This window comes from Palaemon carinicauda, chromosome 5 (genome assembly GCF_036898095.1).
Source record: "Palaemon carinicauda isolate YSFRI2023 chromosome 5, ASM3689809v2, whole genome shotgun sequence".
Classification (NCBI taxonomy): Eukaryota; Metazoa; Arthropoda; class Malacostraca; order Decapoda; family Palaemonidae; genus Palaemon; species Palaemon carinicauda.
The window spans coordinates 133617266-133635109 of NC_090729.1; the positions used below are offsets into that span (position 1 = coordinate 133617266).

The window sequence follows — 17844 nt, forward strand, 5'->3', positions numbered from 1 at the left end:
AAAAGTAAAGGAGGCCTTCTTCTATCCTTCAGAATGACTTGTTACAAACGAAATTCAAGCTGCTCACCTACCCACTATGCCGGGTCTAAGGGTAATGAGAAGACAGTCATAGGGCTCAGATCCTTATCCGTTCAAGGTCCTCTTGAAAGATCCGAGTACTTTAATTCCCAGCGAGGGCAAGACTGTTTGAAGTTCCTCATGAGCTTAGACAATTTCCCTGAAGAGGAAAGGTCTGAGCTCTTCAGTTTGAAACCTAAATAAAGACCAAGCAACAGCCTTTTAGTGTGGGAACTATGAAGAACAGCTCTCAAAGAAGTAGACATGAAATTTTGCCATCCAATGCAAAAACTCCAACCGGAGAAGTATCTCTTCTACAGCACTAATTGCAGAAGATGGGTAGTTGTCACCATACCTTGACAAGCGCCATCAACAGATCTCGATACCATTTGGTGTGTGGCCACTTAAACCCCAAAGAGTCATCCTCAGGACTAATGTTGTCAACAGTCTATGAAGTAATCAGTGAATCCGCTAGAAAGACTTATGCATCTAGATTGTCCAAGGGGTGTTGGGAGGCGATTCTTTAATGCTGTCGTCAGGCTTGAAACTGGAGACCAAAACACAGGCAGCTTTTTTGTTCATTCAAGAGGCAAACAGGTTACTCAAATATGATCCCCAAAAATAAAGAAGCCTCTCTGCCATGCAAGGATGTAGAGATCACTCCAGCCCTATACTATGCTCCTGGCAATTGAGCAGTCTGCTAGAACATTAATTTAACTGGTATGAACCTTGCTGACAGCTCTACTATATTGTCAGATGTGCACTTTCTTTGCTAACCCACAAAGGTTCTATGAAACGGTGCACACTTGTTGACTCAAGTCAAGATGGTGGTGTCTTTCATCAACACTGCCAGGTGTCCAAACATACTCGTTTGGAAAGCTAGCAATGGTTTTAGTTCTGCGTGTATTTCCAGCAGGTTAATACACAAGAGTCATCCTCCATGAAATGAATCACATTCTCAAGGCAGACTGGCTTCTCAGGTGTGTACCCCATCTTGCCTTGGAAGCGTGTGTGTGAACAGTAGCTTCTCTTGAGGTGGCGAGTCGAGTGGTACTCCCCTAGTGAGGTTTACATCACTGGTGATAGGGAATCGCTGGAGCAATCGTTGGTGGAGGCAGCTTGTGAAATGACCTTTTCCAAAGGAGAAAGATGTCCCAGAGGACATTGCCACTGTCGAGCAGCAAGTTCTTAATTGTGAAGGAACAGCTGCACTACTTTTCCAAGTCTGTTGATACGATGGTTTGATGGTAAGAATCTCTTCTGTCGTGTCTATCAGCATGCCCTGGTACTCAATCCTCTGCTTGTGCATGATACTAGCCTTTCCGAATTGATCACAATTCTCAGAAAGGAACAAAGAGAATGGAGTGGGTTCTCTTATTAATAAAAATTTTGCAGTAACATAGAAGAATTTTCTAGTACTAGTGATAGAATTGCAGGATTATCAAACTAAATAAGAAGTATAAAATGAAAATCATTCAAATGTATGCACCAAAAACATCCCATAGAGGAGGAAATATGATCTTTTTATGAAGATCTGTATATATCAATAAAAAAACATGACTCAATTTACATTTGTTTTGGGTAATTTCAATGCTAAAGCAGGTCAAAAGAAGAGGAGAATCAGCAGTAGGTAAATTTGGAATAGGCACAAGGAACGGTGGAGGAGACATTCTTGTAGAATTCCCTGAAATAAAATCTTCAAATCATGAACACCTTTTATTATAAAGAGCATAGAAAATGAACAAGGAGAAACAAACAGGAAATAGATTCTATTCTCTGTTTAAAACTTGTTAAAAATGCAAGTGCTAAAAAAGTTGAAAGTCAACTGACCATAGAAAGGTGAGAAACAAAATTTGTTTAGATCTAAGAAAAGAAAGGAAAACTTATTTCAAGAAAGAAAATAAAAATTTCTGCAAGAGAAAAAATCTGAGGAGCTTAGTTTACCAACACAAAATAGGTCCACCCAGCTACATGATAAAATGGAAGTTAAGAAGAAATGAACATTAAAAAATCCACAAAATTTGTATTGGAATCTGCACAAGAGATGGGTGGGAAAATCCTAAACAAGATAAAGGAAAACTATCATTAAAGACCAAAACCTTATAAAGATAAGATTGGAAATGAGGGTAAAATCCACGAGATGAAATAGAATGAGCAGAACTATCCAACTAAAAACCCAAGAAATTCGTTAACCAAATTAGACACAAAAATCTACGAAACACTAAAGAAAGGAAGAAGCATCAAATTAATGAAAAGACTACTTGGAACAGGGCGCCAACAGATGTTTGCTTTGAAGGAAGAAAATGGAAATGTTACCAATAAAAGAGATGGAGTGATGGTGATAAAAATTGCAGAGGATATTAGGAATAACTTTTCCAATAAGAATAATAAAACACCCGAGTTGGAACCAAAAGTAAAGGTTGATGATGGCCTAACAATTAATTCAAAAACAGATGAAGAATATTTCATAGTAGTAAAATTCACTGAACTTTACACAAAATGTCTGCAAGAATGCTCTATACCTACAGCTTGGAAAAACATTATTATACTAATTCACGAAAAGGGAGACAATACACCTGAAAATTACCGACCAATAAGTTTACTCTTAGTAATATATAAAATATTTAGAAAGATCATATTAGGCCGAATAGAAAGACAGCTAGACTTTAATCAACCAAGAGCAGAAAGGCTTTAGAAGATATTCAAAAAGTGACATACCAATTTAATCAATCTAATGGGAAAATCAACAGAATATGACAAGCCACTGAATTGCATTTAAAGACTATGAGAAAGTTTTTGATTCTGTCAAAATTTCAGCAGTAATGAAAGCCCTTCAAAGACAAGGAAAAGATGAATCTTATTTTAGAAAATTTGAAGATATCTACACGGAAGTACAGCCATCCTAAAACTACATAAAGATAGTGCGGCAATTCCGATTGTGAATGTGTATGGTTGCAATGACAGTTTGCTAAAAATTTATCACAGTAGTCTTGAGGTTGATGTGTGACATTTCAGATATTTAAAGAAAATGCAAACCATTAGTACACTGCCACTGGATCTGAGCCAATAACTGCAACTAGCAGTGAAGCTGCTGATTTCTAGAAATTTCTCTTGCAACTATTATAAGTGGCCTATACACGGATTATTTTTTTCTTTACTGTTTTTAACTCGGCAAAGCATGAGAAAAATCTTAATTATGTACCGTCAAGAGATGGATCAAGAGAACACTATTTTGATTAATGACTAAGATATGCAGTTTCATCAGTCCAATAGTAATTATCTTTTAAATCACAAATTTTCATCGTTATTATTATTATCATCATTATTAGATAAGCCCACTCCAACAGGGAAAAATAGCTGTGAGGACAGGAAATAAACAAACGATATGAGAAATAAACAATTAATAAAATATCTTAAAAATAGTAACAATATCAAAACAGATATTGGGCTGTTTGTATGCAGATATTTCATATATAAACTATAAAAAGATTTAGGTCAGCCTTTTCAACATAAAAACAGCTGCAATTTTGAAATAATAATCTATTTCATTACAAATTTCCAAAAATATGAATATCAGCTACTGCACAGTCTAACAAAATTAAAATTTAAAGCTCATTCTCACATGTCCCCGGTGGCCGTGATCGTATAGTGGTTAGTACATTGCGTTGTGGCCGCAATAACCCAGGTTCGAATCCTGGTCACGGCAGGGGTCGAAACATTTTTAAATTTTTGCGTTTTTTTTTTTTTTTTCGTATAACTTTCGTGAAATGATTTAAACTCGACATAATATTTGTTGGAGCTTGTTAAAAGTTCGATAGTTTATAAGATTTTCATAACAATCTTCCTCGGAGTTAGACAATCTTCAAAAATATTTCATACAACAGTTATAATCTCACAGCCTTTTGTTTATTATAATGCTCAATATTAAGCGGAATTCTCTCGAATTCCTATTACACCTGTGACCCGATTGTGGAATTATCTTCCTAGGTTGAATCGGTGGAACTTCGCCCATTCAAACTTGATACAAATGTTTTTCTGTCAAAGAGCTTGAGAAAAGTTTCGTTTCATAATTTATACACGACTGATCGATTTTTTAAGTTTTTACTGATCGTAGTATAATCTTATTTGGCTTTTTTATAATTTCCTACATATAGTTTATTCGGTATTTTTCTATTTCCTTCCTCACTGGGCTACTTTCCCTGCTGGAGCCATTGGGGGTTGTAGCATCCTGATTTTCCATTAAGGGTCGTAGCTTGGCTAGTAGCCTAATAATAATAATTAGCTACCTCTCTCGCAACTATATGCAAATCTCTTTCACGAAACACCAGAGAAACAATAAATACAAAACACCTCTGTAATATATTCAAATCTTTCATCCCATATATTTCAAAATCTATATAACCCAACCGTCGTTTGCCGTTGTGACGGTCTGAACGATGCCCCGGTCTCAGAATTCTCCTCGACATTGTATAATGGTTCTTTTCCGCCATTAGCTCGCTTCGCTCGCATGAAAATAAAACATCAAGCTCGTATGTACTGGCAAGCGGTAATGTTGAGCTGCGCACGCTAACATTACAGGAAAATAAAACGTCAACCTCGTATGCACTGGCAAACGGTAATGTTCGCGCATGCGCAGATTATCAAGGAGAATTCCGAGACCAAGGGATCGTTCAGACTGTCACACCGTACTTAATAACCTGGTATCACTAAAACCACATTATCATCATCATCATCATCTCCCACGCCTATTGACACAAAGGGCCTCGGTTAGATTTCGCCATTTATGATCATCTACTTCGCGCTTCATAATCCTCAGCCATGTAGGCTCGGGTCTTCCAAGAGCCCAGTTGAACGTTTGGTGAACTAATCTCTCTTGGGGAGTGCAAAGAGCATACCCAAACCATCTCATTTTACTCCTCATCATGATCTCATCCACATATGGCAGTCGGGTAATCTTTCATAGTTTCATTGCTAATCCTGTCCTGACTTATAAGAATATAATTACTTTTCTAAATCGGTGGAAGAGAGAAACTGTTTAATGCACTCATCCTCATTAAAGTCTGTTGCTATACGTAAAAGATAAAATTCTCTAGTTCTCAGCATACAACTACCTAGCTGTGCAGCTGTGATGACAATGTTACAACAGCTCTCGAGATGTCAAAAGGCCATGCTGGATTTGCAGCTAGGGATGCCAAATACTAAAACCAGTTGAGCAGCTGTAAATACTAATACCATGCCAGCTGTGCAACTGAGATGACAAATACCATGTCACTTTTGCAGTAAGGATGACAAATACGACACCAGCTTTGCAGTTGGAGATGGCAAATACTACAGCGGATATGCATCAGTTAGGCTACACCGAAGGACCCAGCAGCTGCTCAGCCGAGACAAAGCCACTAGGACTGAGCAGCCGAGACATAAAATGCAACAATGTCTGGGAGGCTAAGACACCAATGCCACAACAGGAAAACTGGAACACCAAAGGCTACAACAGTTGCACAGATTTAACAGAAAATGCCACAATGACTGCACAGTTACAACTGCAAATCCCACAATGGCTGCACAGCTCAAACAGCAAATGACACAAAAGCTGCACAGCATAAACAGCAAAAGCCACACCGGCTGCACAGCTCAAACTGCAAATACTATAATAGCTGTACATTTCCAACAGCTGCACAGCTCAAAAAGCAATTGCCACACCAATTGCACAGCTCAAACACCACACCGGAATCGACATCAACCCATCCCGAGTTTGAATGGGTGGGAGCTCGGGGATGGAAGATCTTGGCCCTGACTTGGAGCATGATGATATGCTACCAAGAGCCACGAGCCAAAATATCTCCGCCCCAGAAAAAAAAGGAGGCAGGTCATGCCTTTTGGCATGTCCTGGCATGCATCAAGAATAGCTACATAGCTCAAACAGCAAATGCCACAAAAGCAGCACAGCTCAAACAGGAAAATCCACAACTACCTGTGATACCAAATACCACAATAGCTGCAAAGCTCAAACTGCAAATGCCACATCAGCTGTACAGTTGCAACTCTAATTGCCACAATGGCTGTGCAGCTAGGATTCCAAATGCCACACCAGCTGCACACTTCAAACTGCAAATGCCACAACAGTTTCCCAGCTCAAACTACAATTGCCACAACAACTGCACAGCTCAAATGGGAAATGCCAAAAAAAGCTGCTCAGCTAAAACTGCAAATGCCACAGTTACACAGCTGCAACACCAAATGCCCCAAATGGCTGTGAAGCTGGGACACCAAATGCCACAACAGCTGTACAGCTAAAACAGCAAATATCACAATAGCTACACAGCTGGGACACCAAATGCCACAACAGCTGTACAGCTCAAACAGCAAATGCAACAACAGTTGCACATCTGGGACACCAAATGCCACAAAAGCTGCAAAGCTCAAACAGCAAAGTCCACGATGGTTGCGGAGCTGGGACACCAGATGTCATAACAGCTACACAGCTCAAACTGCAAATTCCACTATGGTTGCACAGCTGAAACACCAAATGCCACAACAACTGCACGGGTTAAATTGCTAGTGCCACATCAGCTGCACAGCTCAAATAGCTAATGCTGTATCAGCTGCAACATCAAATGCCACAATAACTGTACAGCTGGGACACAAAATGCCATAACAGCTGCACAGCTCAAATGCCACAACGGTTGCACATCTGGGACACTACATGCCACAACAGCTCCACAGCTAAAACATCAAATGCCACCATGACTACACAGCTGGAACACCAAATTCCACAACAGCTGCATAGCTCAAACAATTTCCACAATGGTTGCACACCTGGAATACCAAATACCATGACAGCTGCACAGCTCACACAGCAAATACCACAAAGGATGCAGAGCTGTGACACCAAATGCCACAACAGCTGTACAGGGGACTGCAAATACCACACCAGCTGCACAGTTGCAACACCAAATGCCACAATGGATGGGCAGCTGTGACATCAAATGCCACAACAACTGCACAGCTCAAACAGCAAATGCCACATTAGTTGCAAATTACAACACCAAATGCCACAATGGCTGGAAAGCTGGGGCACCGAATATCACAACAGCTGCACACTTGGGACACTGAATTCCATACTTGCTGCAGAGCTAAGGATGCTGACTATCACAACCATAATGACTGCAGCCAAATATGATCACTTCCACAACAACTGTGCAGCTGGGGATACCAACAGTTGGGATCCTGATTATAACTATTGCCTTGATGGGAATGCCAACTGTTATTGCAAAGTAGCTTGTTATGCTGACTGATACTGCTGCTTTGCAGCTTGTTACGCTGACTGATACTGCTGCTTTGCAGCTTGTTACGCTGATTATACTGCTGCTTTGCAGCTTGTTATACTGATTGATACTGCTGCTTTGCACCTTGTTATGCAGACTGATATTCCTGTTTTGCACCCTGATACTGCTGCTTTGCAGCTTGTTATGCTGACTGATACTGCTGCTTTGCACCCTGATACTGCTGCTTTGCACCCTGATACTGCTGCTTTGCAGCTTGTTATGCTGACTGATACTGCTGCTTTGCAGCTTGTTATGCTGACTGATACTGCTGCTTTGCACCCTGATACTGCTGCTTTGCACCCTGATACTGCTGCTTTGCAGCTTGTTACGCTGACTAATACTACTGCTTTGCACCTTGTTATGCTGACTGATACTGCTGCTTTGCACACTGATACTGCTGCTTTGCAGCTTGTTATGCGGACTGATACTGCTCCTTTGCAGATTATGCTGACTGATACTGCTGCTTTGCACCCTGATACTGCTGCTTTGCAGCTTGTTACGCTGACTAATACTACTGCTTTGCAGCTTGTTATGCGGACTGATACTGCTCCTTTGCAGATTATGCTGATTGATACTGCTGCTTTGCAGCTTGTTATGATGACTGATACTGCTGCTTTGCAGCTTGTTACACTGACTGATACTGCTGCTTTGCAGCTTGTTACACTAACTGATACTGCTGCTTTGCAGCTTGTTACACTAACTGATACTGCTGCTTTGCAGAATGTTATGCTGACTGATTCTGCTGCTTTGCAGCTTGTTATGCTGACTGATACTGCTGCTTTGCAGATTGTTACACTGACTGATACTGCTGCTTTGCAGCTTGTTACACTGACTGATACTGCTGCTTTGCAGCTTGTTACACTGATACTGCTGCTTTGCAGCTTGTTACACTAACTGATACTGCTGCTTTGCAGCTTGTTATGCTGACTGATACTGCTGCTTTGCAGCTTGTTATGCTGACTGATACTGCTGCTTTGCAGCTTGTTATTTTGACTGATACTGCTGCTTTGCAGCTTGTTACACTGACTGATACTGCTGCTTTGCAGCTTGTTATGCCGACGGATAATGCTGCTTTGCAGCTTGTTACACTGACTGATACTGCTGCTTTGCAGCTTGTTACACTGACTGATACTGCTGCTTTGCAGCATGTTATGCCGACGGATACTGCTGCTTTGCAGCTTGTTATGCTGACAATTACTGCTGCTTTGCAGCTTGTTATGGTGACAATTACTGCTGCTTTGCAGCTTGTTATGCTGACAGATACTGCTGTTTTGCTGCTTTTCATTTTGACAGATTCAGATACATTGCAGATTAAAAAGATGAGTGTCACGTTGTTGTGCATCTCAAAATGATGACATATCTTTCGTTTTCTCTGAACAATGTTAGCGTGTGAATGATGCAGTTTAAGCCAATGTTTTCTTGATACTAAAAGTGAGGGCTTTTGAAACTTCTGCAAAATACAAGAATTTAGAATGTAACGCATGTAAAAATGTCGGGCCTGTCCGGGATTTGAACCCGGGACCTCCTGCACCCAAAGCAGGAATCATACCCCTAGACCAACAGGCCGCTAAGTAAACTAGTGAATTTTACAGTTCAATAGGCAATATCCTGTCTAAATGTATATTTATAATAATTTTTAATAATAGGAAGTTTAAATCAATGCACGGAGGAATGAAGCTTTCATTTGTAGCTTAGCTAATAATAATAATAATAATAATAATAATAATAATAATAATAATAATAATAATAATAATAATAATAATAATAATAACAACAATAATAATTTATAAGAAAATCCACCCGTAATATACTCTTAACCTTGTGAAGAACACATTGTCATTCGTAATTTATTTGATAAAAGAAATCAATAATATATAAGAATACTCGAAAATTTTTATTAAAATGTTTCTGTGCATGAAGGAACTAAGTCTTCTGGATCACACGCCTCTATGGGTTGATTACCGAAGATAAAATATAAAAACACGAAGCGGCAAGATTGAAAGCTATTTTAAAAACAGCCTGGAATATGTACATTTAGCCTACCCGGTAAATTAAGATAAAAAATATTCTACATTAACTATTTCATTTTTTAAGAATATTGTAAAAGAAACGCAGTAAACAATATTAGAATACAGTGCAGTACGCACGAGAAATAGACAAGAAAAGAACACCACAAGGGCCTGTCCGGGATTTGAACCCGGGACCTCTCGCACCCTAAGCGAGAATCATACCCCTAGACCAACAGGCCAGTGGAAGCTACAGCAACTCGATAACTTACACATTGTTGTTTCCTCTTCTGCAGTCCAAATGGATTGAAGTAAATATAAAGTTTAGGGTTTAAGTCAAGCACTCGGGTATCAAAGGCCATTCAACGTTCTATCATGCAAATTAATCAACCATACCCGTACTCTCACATTTATTATCATTTCAACTTCTATAACCAATCACACAGCTTTCATACAATATGCTTAAAAGGATCAAAATTGAATTAAAATTATTTAAAGCTCATGCTATAAACCAATACTCTCTATAATATTTTTCAAGTTCGGGGTATTACAATTTTTCCCCCAGTATATCTTCAAATGAAGTTGCTTGTTACACTGATACTGCTGCTTTGCAGCTTGTTACACTAACTGATACTGCTGCTTTGCACCTTGTTATGCTGACTGATACTGCTGCTTTGCAGCTTGTTACACTAACTGATACTGCTGCTTTGCACCTTGTTATGCTGACTGATACTGCTGCTTTGCAGCTTGTTACACTGACTGATACTGCTGTTTAAACTTATTATATTCTCCCGGAGTTCTTTTTAATAGAAAAACTAAAGTACAACCATAATGTGCCTCACTATAATTACTCTCAGAAAGTAAGACTGCCACGAAGATCTGTGACAGATATGAAAATTTATCCTACGAAAATAAATTTGTTTACGTTACAGTAAATCTAGCACACATCCTAAATCTCTCTCTCTCTCTCTCTCTCTCTCTCTCTCTCTCTCTCTCTCTCTCTCTCTCTCTCTCTCCCCGGCGATGATCCTCAAGTGGTAGTTTGTATCAGGATGGGTATATATATAAAAAACTATTACTAATCTATGGTGACAAAAATAATAATAATTTGATGATGATATCTCACAGGACGCCAAGTTCTGATACCTTGCCTATATTATACAAAGTTCCATCTCGAGACACGCCTGCCAAGGGTGGGTTCCCAGTTTCGACCAGCTCACCACCACAAAATAAGTTTGCTAGCACTCTATCGTTTAATTGAAAAGTGCAAATCGTCCAATTTTGTACTCAAGATAGTAAACGAGCTTTTTCCTATAACCATAAAGGGGTGTCTGCCGTTTATGGGGACAGGGATATCTTTCTTATTACTAGCCAAATCGTATTTCATTATGGGGTTGATATTCTTTACAATTTTCTAACATACCATAATATGATGTTAATTTATCGTTTGTTCTCTTAGCTTTCTTGATTTTAGGATACGAACGATTTTCGTATACACAAAAAAAATACTTTCGTTTTTCCTTATTACCAGTTCATTCAAAATAACAGGTGAGCCTTGTTTATACATACATAAATACACACAGTATATACTAGTGTACGCGACCTGTCAAAGGGACCGAAATATATAGGTAGATATGCGCGCACGCGCACCCCACTCTCACAAGGGTATAACTACTCACTCTCCTTCTTACTCAAAGGACGACGAGAGATGAGCATGATCTGTGTGTATTCCAGTGTTATTTTCTTTTATTTTAAGTATGTTCAACCTTTGCTTACATTACAGTGACTGTCTCATCCATATCCATCTCGACATAAGGCTGTGGGACATTCCCTTCTAAGGACGTAGGTTTTTTTTCATCCCTTTCTTTTCTTGAATAGTTTCCTCCATCTTTTCCATATTTTTTTCAATTTCTTCTTTCTCACAATTTCTTATTTCTCCCATTTTCATTCTAAAATTACGACAAATTTCTTCAATGCTGCTACTCCAGCACTTTCCTTAGAAGTTCCGCAATTGATCTTCAATTATCTCGAATAATTATCTCTTTTTTATTAGAGTTTATGATGTTATGGGACAGCATTATAAGACGCTTGCCATACTTTGTTTCTGCTATGATGCCCCAGTATGTATTAGGCCTGCTTGATGACTGCTCATATATTTCTTCTTATTCTGTTAGGTTTTCCAGACATTTCATTCATTTGTCTTTTATTTCACTCCAGGTCTCTACATTAACAATTATTGTTGAAATAAAAACTTTTTCATATATTTCCTTACTTCAGAGGCATCTCTTTATCTACTCTCCTCATATATCCGTATTTTCAAGTTTTTGAACCTTTGGCTTTTATTTATAAGGTCTTGTTTTCTTTCTCTGTGTAGGGTACCATTCTCTCTAATACTAGATACTCCCCAACTACTGTAGATTTACTAGCAAGTTTTTTTTTTAACTTTAATCTTTTCTTTCTTTTTCTCTCCTTTGTCAATAATTAGTTGGACAATTTTTGGGGGATTGGTACAGATTGTGATTTTTTTTTTAAGATCTCCAAGCCATGAGTCACTTAAATTTACAGTCTACTCCTTTAATCCCTGCGGGAAAAATATCTATAAATACGATGGATATAATTTCAACATTCTTTATCAATAACAAAATTCGGTATTGTTCTACTAGAAAATACGGTTTGATACTTAACGTTTATACAGATGAACAATTATACGAGGCTGACGCAGTACAGAACATTATGCATTACAGTATAGGGAAAAAAAATCACAACAACCACCGCCCCCCTCCCTATTTTTCTATTGTATCATTCTAACGATGCAAAATAGTCCAGTACGTTCTTAGAATATCTAGTATTATGGTACAATTGGCTCCATGACACTCATACTTCATAACTTTGAATAATTTATATTTCTTTTTGGGCTCAAGCCATGGCGTCCTGATGGAAGGATCCTTTTTGGTAGCTTCCTTGGGTAATCACTACTAGGATTTTCCCAGAGAATTAAACCACAGGTTATCACAGAATTCTAACTTCTGGAGCGAGTATCCTAAGGGTTTCCCCTTAAGACATCGTGTATCAACAGGGGACACGCATGTATTAACGTGCCACATAGCTATCTGCACCCCATACAGAGTTAACGCTTCAATATGGCGGACAGGGAGTGGCTGGGAGCTGAGCCGCAGCCAATCTAGATGTGGCGATATCGGTACTCGCGATGTAAACAGACGGACGCCATTGCTTTTGATGACGTCACGTCCGTCCTCATTCCTTTTGCTAGTAGCTCGCTCGATTGGACGTGTTTTTCCCTTTGTGCGACTTTATCTACTTGCATCCTCGCCATGTCTCAACCTTCAGCTTCACCTTCTTCTGGAAAGTTGAGTACAAAGGTTTAAGTATTGTTTAAATAAGCTCTGACCTTAAAGTAAATCTTACTTTTCGAGATATTTGCATAATTGTGGCAGAGCTTTGCCAGACCGGTCAGCGCCATTTTATGACGCTGCTGTTGCTTGCATGCCTTATTTAGTTAGCCGCAACAGCCTTACCGGTATATAAATTACTAATCAGCGCTATTAGTTATTTAGTCTTCATAGCTAGGAACTTTTATCGTGTTTTTGACGCTTTAGTTAGGGTCTTCGCTGACCCCATACCAGTAGGCTTTGATTAGCCCCTAGGCCAGTGAGCCTATACCAGTGTTAATGCATGATATTTCAGTGATCCTAGTGTTAGTTATGAAGATTTTGGCATTATTTTACAATACCATTGACAGTGATAGAAGTGTTTTTTTCGCCTTCAGGGACCATATAGGGGGTAGGTTATCTTGAGTGCCTTGTTAACCTTACCTTATGATAGGACCCCTATATGCTCTCTTCATCCCTAGCCCTGGGCTTCCCTCTGGTAATCTTGTACCCTATTACATGTGATAGGACAAGACTCCTCAGAGTACTGTATCGCCTCCCCACCTAAGGGAATGACCCCTCCCTTAGTGTTGCGGGCCTTAAAGGTAGGATCACCTTTAAGCTGAATCGGTCCTTGACCTTTTCCTTGCGATACGTCTTCTCCCTTCCTTGATTAAGGTCTAACAACCCTAATCCAGGTTAGGTTGGGAGGGCTGGTTTATGTACCTTGCTGAAATATACGCGTGCACCGTTTTTAAAGTTGGTCCACCTACTATAGGTTAGGGTGAGCATCTCCCTTCCTAGGTGGCCGCTCTGGTGCATAACCCATCCTTTCTTATAAGAAGACCCTTTTCCCCCCCCCAACCTATCTCTTGCCTAGCCTAACCTACCAGTAGGTTAGGCTTCATATGTCCCCTGTCCTACACTCCACCCTAGGCTGGAGTGCTGGACCCCGTGGTGCTCCCAGTGTTGTCCGCTCTGATACATAGACCTTCCATAGTGCTATGGAGTCAGTTATCATTTGGTCGACATGAAGAGTCTCCACCCCTTCTTTGGGTACACCCTGTCCTCTCTTGGACTGCCTTAGCCCCCGGCCCTTGCGGCCCCTGCTTAGGATGATAGATTCACCTCTATCATGGTGGTACCTTTTCCAGAGGTGTCTTGACTAGGCTAATACAGCCTTGCCATCCCACCTCCATCTTTGGTGCTTGTCCCTTGCCGCCTCTACCCCGGCATTACCGCCGCTACGGGTGACTTCCTTATCCTTGCCGCCTTCCCCCGAGTGCCGGGGGATCGCCGCCGGCCGCTGGCTTACCGCCGTGGCCTCTCCATTCCCTCATAGCCTCGGCTCACTGCCGACCCCTCCCGGAGTGCCGGCACTAGCAGCCGGCCCCCGGCCCCGGCTATGCTCCCTTATCCTTACCCCTGTCACCCTCCGACTGCCTCCGGCTGCCGGAACCGCCGCTCCTTGCCGGCGGCCGCCGCTACCGGCTGCCGCCACCCTGGCTTCTTTTGACCATAGTATGATCATTCTTGAATGCCAGAAACTCTGCTCGAGCGGCTTCCGGCGTGCCGGGGGTAGGCCGGACCCGTCCGGAGGCGGCAAGATGCCTTGCACCCCCTCTCTCAGCTATCTTTACTAGCGATAGCTCCTAAAAACCGCACCTAGACGGTTTGTTAACGCAGACAAACTGGTACGGAATCGTACACTTTGTTCAGTTTTCACTCTGTCTTCTTGCGTGTTTCATCTTTCCAGCACGCTACGTGTAATTGGCACGTCTGGTTGCCGGAACCTTACTAGGATCTCATGATCCCCAGACTTCTTGATAAGATTTCAAGCCTAGTCTATAATATGGTTATTCTAGATGGAATTCCCATTATCAAGACACCTTCCATGGAGGCCTACGGCCACCTGGGACTGTCTGATGCTACGGCAACCAGCCGGGCGGGTTACACGAGGCATGCGTCTGTCTCCTTTCACCCACCCTTCTGTGCATCACAATTAACTTGTGTTAATATTAACTTGTTAATAATTAACTTTATATACGAGCCATATTATGACTCTACAATACTCATCGTCTCTTTCTTTTACAGGAGGAGTACGTCAAGTGTGACCACGACTTCTGCGCGGTCCGTCGGCCACACTTCTATGGACACACGGCGTGTAGGACACACGCCCCTTGTGCTCACAAGAGAGGGGATCTCAAGTACTGGGGCCCCACCACCTGTTCGGTCTGCCAAGAATGCTTACAGAAAGCATTCTATGATCCTCCCTCAGCGGAGATTCGGGACACTGCTCGGGACAACCTACGCAAGTGGGTACGTGGCTTTCAAAAGAACGCCACTGGACCATACCTAGCCACAGAAGAAATGAGGTCTTTGCTGTTCCCAAAGGCCTCACCAGACTCAGTGGTCCCAGTCGAACAGATCCCCGTAGTCCAGATTACAGCGGAACCTGATACTGTCATGGCTCAGTCCATGAATGATTGTCACCTGGATTCAGAACATGATGAACACATGTCAGAGATCTCGGAGGACACCGAGAAAACCCTTATGGCCCAGGGTGAAGGGGAGGATGAAGAAGAAGAGGACCGGGTAGTATATACCGAGTCCGATAAGGAGGATGCCCCTCCCTCCATCCCCCCTCCTACTCCTACACCGACGGAAGTGTCTCTCCCGTCTACGTCCTCCACCACGACTCCTCTACCTACGGCACAGGATATGATTCGGCTCATTGAATCCGTGATGGAGCAGAAGCTCCAAGAAACTCACAAGATCATTCGGTCGATGGGAGGTTCCAAGGAATCTCGCAAAATCTCCATCAAGGACCTCCCCGCATGCTCGAGCGACAATCCGTGGCGATTCGCCGAGCATATGGTCATCGCTGACGACAAGATCTTCGTCAGCGATAAGATCGGTTCCATACCCCTGGAAGAAGTGGAGTTCTTCCCCCGCTTTGAGGCGTATCCGGACTGTTACGTCCGTCTACGTTCAGAACCATCCTCAAAGGAAGAGACCGAACCGAAGGAGAAAATAGTGTTCGATCTCTCGAAGGCCCAGGCTATGCTTGCCAAAGCGCTTAAGAGCAGAGGCTTTACCTGCTCTGGACTTCCGGCTCTGAGCAAGAAGTACCCCACCTACGTTGCGCCCGATGAAGTGGTGATACCCTTCACGGAAAAGGCCTTCGCTGCCTGCCTTAAGGCTGTAGAAGAAGGGAAATCCTGCCCTGCATTGGAGGAATGCAGACCTTTCTCCGCAGCCACCCCGCCCGACACCAAACACTGGAAGGATGTGCAACACACCTTCGTGGTGGGCAAACTAGATCCTGACGTTGCTGGACGTCAGTTTAATGAGGACCTCCCCAAGCTAAACGAACACCTCCTTCGTAGGGAACAGGAAACGAAGGAGAGGCTGGCAGCATCTCTCACTCTCCAGGTCCAGATGGACGTAATGGCTGGTGACACCAGAGTCCCTGACCATTACATGGTCCTTGCCAAATCTCATATGGCAACCTTAGTCAAGGATCTGTACCACTTCATGCGAGCTCGTAGAGCCTGCAGAGAATTCGTGTTCTCAGTGCCACTGTCAGACACGAACCCCGGAAACTGATTGCCTCCAACATCTGGGGCAAGTACCTCTTCCCGTCTGATCTAGTGAAAGAGATCACAGACAAGGCCGCATCTGAGAACAGGAACCTTCTCAACAAATGGGGCATGTCTAGGAAGAGAAAGCCCTCTCAGGATGACGGTCCTCAGCCTAAGAGGAAGCAGTCGAAGCATAGACCCCAGCAACGTCAGCACAGACGTCAGTTTCCGGCACCCGCTACTCCCCAAGTGGCCGCTCAGCCGCCACAGACCTTTCAGTTGGTCCCACAGCCGGTTTTGTCCTCATCACCGGCCTTCAACCCCACCTTCGAGCAGCACTTCACTACCTTTCGTCCCAAGGGTAGAAGCTCAAGCAGGGGTTCCGGCAGAGATTCCTCTCACCGGCCCTCCAGAGGCAGAGGAGGACAGGGAGCTAGCGGCCGAGGCAGCAAGTCCTCGGGACCCCAGAAGCAATGAAGTGCTTCCGGTGGGAGGAAGACTCCGCCACTTCCAGGATCGCTGGACCTTCGACTCCTGGGCACACAGCATCATCAAGAAAGGTCTGGGCTGGAGCTGGGCGCAACCACCCCCAACCTTCCAGCAATTCTTCCAACGTTCAACCCCCCTCCTGGAAGAATATGTGCTAGACCTCTTGAACAAGAAGGTGATAAGAAGGGTGAAGTCCACAAGGTTCCAAGGGAGACTGTTTTGTGTTCCCAAGAAAGACTCAGACAGACTCAGAGTCATTCTGGACTTATCCCCCCTCAACGTATTCATATCGAACAACAAGTTCAAGATGCTGACTCTTCAACAGATCAGAACCCTCCTGCCTCGAGGGTCTTTCACGGTCTCGATAGACCTGGCGGACGCATACTGGCACATACCAATGAACCATCACGCTTCCTCCTACCTAGGATTCCGACTCCAACGGAAAAGCTATGCCTTCCGGGCCATGCCCTTCGGACTCAACGTGGCCCCTCGGATATTCACAAAGCTAGCGGACGCAGTAGTACAACAGCTCCGCATCCGAAACGTCCAGGTGATGGCCTACCTCGACGACTGGCTAGTGTGGGCGCCCTCGCCCGAGGATTGTATAGAATCCTGCAGAAAAGTTACCCAGTTTCTCGAACACCTGGGATTCCAGATAAACGCGAAAAAGTCTCGCCTATCTCCAGCTCAGAAGTTCCAATGGTTAGGCATCCACTGGAATCTTCAGTCACACTGCCTTTCCATTCCAGCAAAGAAAAGGAAGGAAATAGCAGGGTCTGTCAAGCGACTGTTAAAATCCAAACGGATCTCGAGACGCCAGCAGGAACAAGTTCTAGGCTCTCTACAGTTCGCCTCGATCACAAACCCAGTGCTTCGTGCACAGCTAAAGGATACAGCGGGAGTCTGGAGACGTTCCGCATCCATCGCTCGAAGAGACCTCAAGAGACGGCTCCCAAGCAGACTTCGACTTCTTCTAAAGCCGTGGTCAGAAGCG

At 42.8% G+C, this 17844-nt stretch overlaps 1 long non-coding RNA gene and 2 other non-coding genes across 4 annotated transcripts in view; 1 reads left to right on the plus strand and 2 right to left on the minus strand.

Annotated features, from left to right (window-relative positions):
* LOC137641483 (uncharacterized) overlaps positions 1–17844 on the minus strand; it is a 73531-nt gene that overhangs the window by 15668 nt on the left and 40019 nt on the right. The gene's annotated exons all lie outside the window — the stretch shown is intronic.
* Positions 3692–3763, plus strand: TRNAH-GUG (transfer RNA histidin (anticodon GUG)). Its single transcript has one exon. It is a non-coding gene; the product is annotated as a tRNA-His (tRNA).
* Positions 9559–9630, minus strand: TRNAP-AGG (transfer RNA proline (anticodon AGG)). Its single transcript has one exon. It is a non-coding gene; the product is annotated as a tRNA-Pro (tRNA).